Raw genomic sequence first — 6,375 nt, forward strand, 5'->3', positions numbered from 1 at the left:
TTCTTCTTTGCATAAATGTCTAGGTCATCCTCATTCTCCTTGGGGGCATTGATCAGACTTGCCCATTCTTCAATAGTGGACTGGTACCTTGTACCTTCAGACATCCAAACTATTCTTCCATCTGGGTAAAAGTGTGCTGTGGAGTAGAACTGCATGATAAGCTCATCATTCCAGTTGGTGAACTTCTGTCCAACAAAATCCGCAACTCCACAAGCAACAAAGCTATCTTGCACTCCAGGATAGTGCTGTTCATTTTCCTTGATGAATTTTCAGTCAACCCACCTCATGTCACAGACTATGGGCTTCTTGTCCAACAGAATTGTTTCATAGAAGTCTTGTTTTTCCTTTGTGTGGAACCTGTAGTTAACAACAGTTCTTCTTCTTGAAGCATGTGGATCTTCCATTCTCCACAGTCTTAGCCCCAAATCCTTCCTGATTCTCATGTCCTCAGCCACAGGATGGGCATCATTGTGGTCTGGTATCTTGGGCTTGAGCTTTCTTAGAACATGTCGTTCTTCTTCTGAATATTCAGTAACATTGGGCACTGGGGCCTTGTTCTTCTCAGCAGCTGGAATACTCCTAGTATTCCTCTTTGGAACTTGCTTGGCCTTGGAGGCAGCTTTGGGTGATTCCTTGGGCTTGGATGTTGCAGCCCCTGATCTGATTGCATCTCCCATAAGCTTAGCTCCCTTTAGAGCTGGTGCAGCAAGCTCTTCCTCTTCCATCATGGAAGGTTGACCAACAATTTTGGCCATGGTCTTCTTGACACTTTCCTTCCTCTTCTTTCCTTCAGCAGCTGGCTCTTTGGGATCAGGCCTTTTAGGCAGTTGAGTTGATGCTCTGGCCTTGGACATTGGTTGTCTTCGTGCAGGCATTTTGGTCTTCATGCCTGGCTTTGTATTCTTTGCTGAGCCATATTCCTTCTTGAGCACCACTTTCTTGGAAGTAGCCTCATCTTCCTCAGCTTTGTAATCTTCATCCTCTGAATCTGAAGTTCTTTTCCTCCTTTGCCTAGTTGCAGCCTTAGGAAAATTGCTAGGAGTACTTCTGCTCCCTTCATCTGAAGTTGAGGGACTAGTGCCCTCACTCAAGTCCATCTGCTCTTCTGACCTGTTCTGGCTGTCACTTTGATCAGACATACTGCAAAAGCTGACTGCTGACCCTGTGAAGAGTTATAGATGAGATAGAAAAGATGAGCATCACAAAATGCAGAGGTTTTTGCAAAAGAATGACTCAAAAGTTCAGTCTTAGTTTTCCACAGAAAGCATTTCGGATCCACCGATTTTCAAACTCGGTGATACCGAAGCAGTTTTGGAACCTAAACTGATGATCTCGGTTGGACCGAGTTTCAGTTCGGTGGTACTGAGACTGCTAGGGTTTCATAGAATCCTCAAATCGGTTGCACCGATTAGTAATTCTCGGTCAGACCGAGAGTCACTAGTGCAATGGCATAAGCCAAATCGGTGAGACCGAGTTTTTCAACTTGGTGAGTCCGAGATGGTTTCGGCGGAAACCTAACCCTAAAAATTTGAATCACATCTAATCTATGAACTACTTTCGCTGGGTAGAAGAGTTTCAATCGTGGCAAGAATCAATCTGAAAACAATGTGCCAGGAATCAAACGTGGATAGCACAAAGATTAAGTCCATACCCTAACTTGGTGGTGGACTTGCTACGGCGGCAACGGCGGGGTCAAAATCCGTTGACGGCGGCGAAGACCAGCGACAGGAGGCTGCTAGCGATGAGGAGACGATCCAGAGACCACGATGGCAGAGCGAGCTATTGCGCGGGCGAAGGGTTTCGGAGAAATTTCCAAAATTTTGCCCGTGGCTATATATATAGCTCGACCCTGTCGGTGTGACCGAGTGGAACAACTCGGTGGCACTGAGATGCATAACTGTGTTCAGTTACAGCAAATCGGTGAGACCGAAAAGTTAAAATCGGTTGCACAGAGATTGAAAACTCAGATCAACTTGATGATCTCGGTAGGACTGAAATGGAAGGATCGGTCAGACTGAGAATCACTAAGAGGTTTTGGAAGTTTAAGTCTATGACGAATCGGGGACTCCGAGTGCTCCTCACATAGAGTGGTTCGAATCTGACTTGATCAAATTTTGTGATGTAGCATGAATAGAGTTTGAGGCAAGAAAAGCATAGATAGCTAAAGAAGGTTCTTAGGCATTCTTGTCCATCCACTTGGCACAAAGAAAAGAATCCAAACAAACAAAACAACAAGTGGATGTCCTTGAATGAGTAAAATATGCACCAACATGCTCACACAATAAGATGGCAATTGAAATATGTGGCAAAGCATGCACAACCAATTTTAGCATCTATCAAGCAATTGGCGATGACTAGGTCATCTATATATGAGTATATTGACTTAGGAGTCAAATGAGAACATTTGATCATAGGTCATACTCATCGTTTAAGCTCAAGTGGGGTTACCACTTTTACATAATGCATTAATGTGTTCACACCATTAGAGTTGCTTTGACTCAATTCTTAGAGTTAAGCTCCCCCTAGATGTGAGATCCCCCCTTAGAGGGATGAACTAACCTTGGGTTTTGTCGATGATGACTTCATGTAGGTGTTGAAGATGTAGATGCTCAATGTTGATGTAGATCATTTGGAGCAATCCTTTGGAGTGAGTTGCACTTTCAACTTGCCTACATGGGTTAGTCCCACAAGGAACAAACAAGAATATCCATAGACATAGAGTGATGCACACACAAGATGATGTCCATGAAAACATTAGGTTACCTTGTCCCTTGCCTTACCAACATGAGGGTTTGTGACTCCTTGAACTAGTGCAAGATGTGATAGTTGATTGCACTTGTTCATGCCAAAATGATATGAGTGAAGAATGTTGGCAGAGTCATCCTCAAGAACTCTCTAGTTCTTCTTCTTCGGGATCCACATCATCTTGATGGGAATCCATGGAGTTGTAGTTGTACTTGATGAAGTATAACTTGACGTAGTCTTGGGGACCCACTTGAACGAGGCTTTAGGTGCTTCTTCAAATTCATCAATCTCTTCTTGAAGCTTGTCCTTGCCTTTGTTCTTGTGGTCTTGTGGTGGAAGATCATCTTGAGATTGTGTCCCCTTGAAGGAAGTAGGATCATACTTCTCTTGTTGAGGAACAAACTTTGTCTTGGGGTATTGATCTTCTTCCCACTCAACTCCATTGGCGTTGAACTTTCGTTCAAAACCAACACCTTGATTCTTCCGGTGCCTTCCTTGCTTGCGTACAATTTCCTCGAATTGCTTACTCCCAGCAAGGCTCTTGTAAACACCTTTCTCTATAATTCCCTTCAATAAACTATTTTCTTGCTCAAGTGTAACTTGGATAAGAGAATCATTAGTGGAATCAAGAGAACTACTAGAAGCAACAACATTGGATTTGACATTATTATTGTTACTACTAGAGGAAGTATCTTTCTTGTACTTGTTACTAGACTTAACTTGAGGCATGTAAGTAGATAAGAGTAAATGCTTGGCAATGTAAGAATAACTTTTCTTGCGGAGATCATCATTGATTGCCTTTAAGAACTCATGCTCTTGCTCAAGATTGAGCTTTTCAAAGCGTAACTTCTCATGAGCCCTTAAAAGTTCTCAATGATCTTCGAAGATAGTTTCATGAGCCAACTTAAGAGTGTTTAGTTCTTTAGTTAGTAGCTCAATTTTCTCCTTATCATTGTCATTCGTTTTATTAGCATGATTAATTGACGTTTCATCATAGTATTCATCACTAGAGTTGTCAACAAGTAAATCATCATCCACAAGCAAGTCATCTTCATCACTATTAAAATCAATATACTCGGGATGTGTTACCTTTGGACCTTTGGCCATGAAGCATCTTCCAACACCTTCATTTGGTGCGTTAAATATGTCGTAGGAGTTTGTTGACACAAGTGCTAGACCGGCAACACCTTCATCTTGAGTATATTCGGAGTCGGAGTGATAGCTTCTCTCGGAGTGATTGTCGGAGCCGGAGCCGGAAACCCATTCACCAACATGAGCTTGATGTCTTCGTTTTGTGTAGCTCCTTGATGACTTGTCCTTTCTTTCCAAATCCTTACTTCTCCGTGAGGGTCTTCGTTCATAACGATCATCTCTACTCCTCCTCTGGTGATTCTTCTCTTTTGCTCCTTCTTGGAGAATCTTCTCTTCTTTTGTAGGGTGCCGTACACTCATTGGAGTAGTGTCCGGGTCTCCCACAATTGTAGCAATTGCGCTCTCGACTAGAAGATCTCTTGTCATTGTAATACCTTGACTTGGAGCTTCTTTCTTTGCTTCTACTTTTGTAGAATTTGTTGAAGTTCATCACCATTAAGCTCAATTCTTCATTGAAGGTTGGTTTCTCACTTGATGATGTGGGAGCTTCACTTGAGGCTTTGTAAGCACCACTTGACTTGTTGTGAAGTTCCTCCTTATCCTTGAGTGACATCTCATGAGCAACAATCCTTCCAATGACTTCTGTTGGCTTGAGATCTTTGTAGTTTGGCATAATTTGGATCAATGTGCACACGGTATCCTACTTTCCATCCAATGCTCTTAGGATTTTCTTGGTAATGAATTTGTCGGTCATCTCTTCACTCCCTAAGCCGGCAATCTCATTTGTGATAAGAGCAAGCCTAGAGTACATTTCAGCGATACCTTCACCATCCTTCATTTTGCACTTGTCAAGCTGACTTTGGAGCACATCCAACTTGGATTCCTTGACGGACCCGGTACCTTCAGGCATATCAATCAAAGTATCCCAAATTTCCTTTGCATTCTCAAGACGGCTGATTTTGTTGAATTCGTCGGGGCACAATCCGTTGAAGATGATGTCACATGCTTGAGCGTTGTATTGCAGCATCTTCAATTCTTCTGCATTAGCTTCACGGTTCGGTTCTCTCCCATCGAAGAATTCACCTTGCAAGCCAATACAAATAATTGCCCAAACGGCGGGGTTATGTCCAAGAATATGCATTTTCATCTGATGCTTCCAACTAGCAAAATTAGTACCATCAAAGTAAGGACCTCTACGGTGATAATTTCCCTCGCTAGACGCCATACTCTCCTAGGTTGTGAAACCAAGGCTATGACCACCAAAAGCTATGGAAATCAAAGCAAATGGAAACCTGGCTCTGATACCAATTGTAGGACCTTGAAGTATGTCTAGAGGGGGGGGTGATTAGACTACTTGACCAATAAAAACTTAACCTTTTCCCAATTTTAGAGTTTGGCAGATTTTAGCTATTTTAGGACAAGTCAAGCAATCATCACACAATTCAAGAAAGCATGCAAAGAGTGTATAGGCAGCGGAAATTAAAGCATGCAACTTGCAAGAAAGTAAAGGGAATGGTTTGGAGGATTCAAACGCAATTGGAGACACGGATGTTTTTGGCGTGGTTCCGATAGGTGGTGCTATCGTACATCCACGTTGATGGAGACTTCAACCCACGAAGGGTAACGGCCGTGCGAGTCCACGGAGGGCTCCACCCATGAAGGGTCCACGAAGAAGCAACCTTGTCTATCCCATCATAGCCGTCGCCCACGAAGGACTTGCCTCACTAGCGGTAGATCTTCATGAAGTAGGCGATCTCCTTGCCCTTACAAACTCCTTGGTTCAACTCCACAATCTTGTCGGAGGCTCCCAAGTGACACCTAGCCAATCTAGGAGACACCACTCTCCAAGAAGTAACAAATGGTGCGTTGATGATGAACTCCTTGCTCTTGTGCTTCAAATGATAGTCTCCCCAACACTCAACTCTCTCTCATAGGTTTTGGATCTGGTGGAAAGAAGATTTGAGTGGAAAGGAACTTGGGGAAGGATAGACATCACGATTCATATGGTAGGAATGGAATATCTTGGCCTCAACACATGAGTAGGTGGTTCTCTCTCAGAAATGGTAAGTTGGAAGTGTAGGTTCGTTCTGATGGCTTAGGGTTTGTGGCAGTGGCTATGACTTTTGGAATCGGTGGCGCCGGATAGAAAGAATCGGTGTGACCGATTTTGGCTTTAGGTTTAGGTCATTTGTGGATGTGGGAAAGTAGTTGAGGGTTTTGGAGCATATCACTAAGCACATGAAGCAAGAGGCTCATTAAGCAACACCTCATCCCTTCTTGATAGTATTGGCTTTTCCTATAGACTCAATGTGATCTTGGATCACTAAAATGTAAAATGAAGAGTCTTGAGCTTTTGAGCTTGAGCCAATCCTTTGTCCTTAGTATTTTGAGGGATCCACTTTCATCATCCATGCCATGCCATTCATTGAGCTTTCCTGAAATAATAGTCTTCGAATAGCATTAGCTCAATGAGCTTTCCTGAAATAATTGTCTTCGAATAGCACTTTCACAAGGGTTTGCGGAACCCGTAATCCGACA

This window comes from Triticum aestivum, chromosome 3B (assembly GCF_018294505.1).
Source record: "Triticum aestivum cultivar Chinese Spring chromosome 3B, IWGSC CS RefSeq v2.1, whole genome shotgun sequence".
NCBI classification, from domain to species: Eukaryota; Viridiplantae; Streptophyta; class Magnoliopsida; order Poales; family Poaceae; genus Triticum; species Triticum aestivum.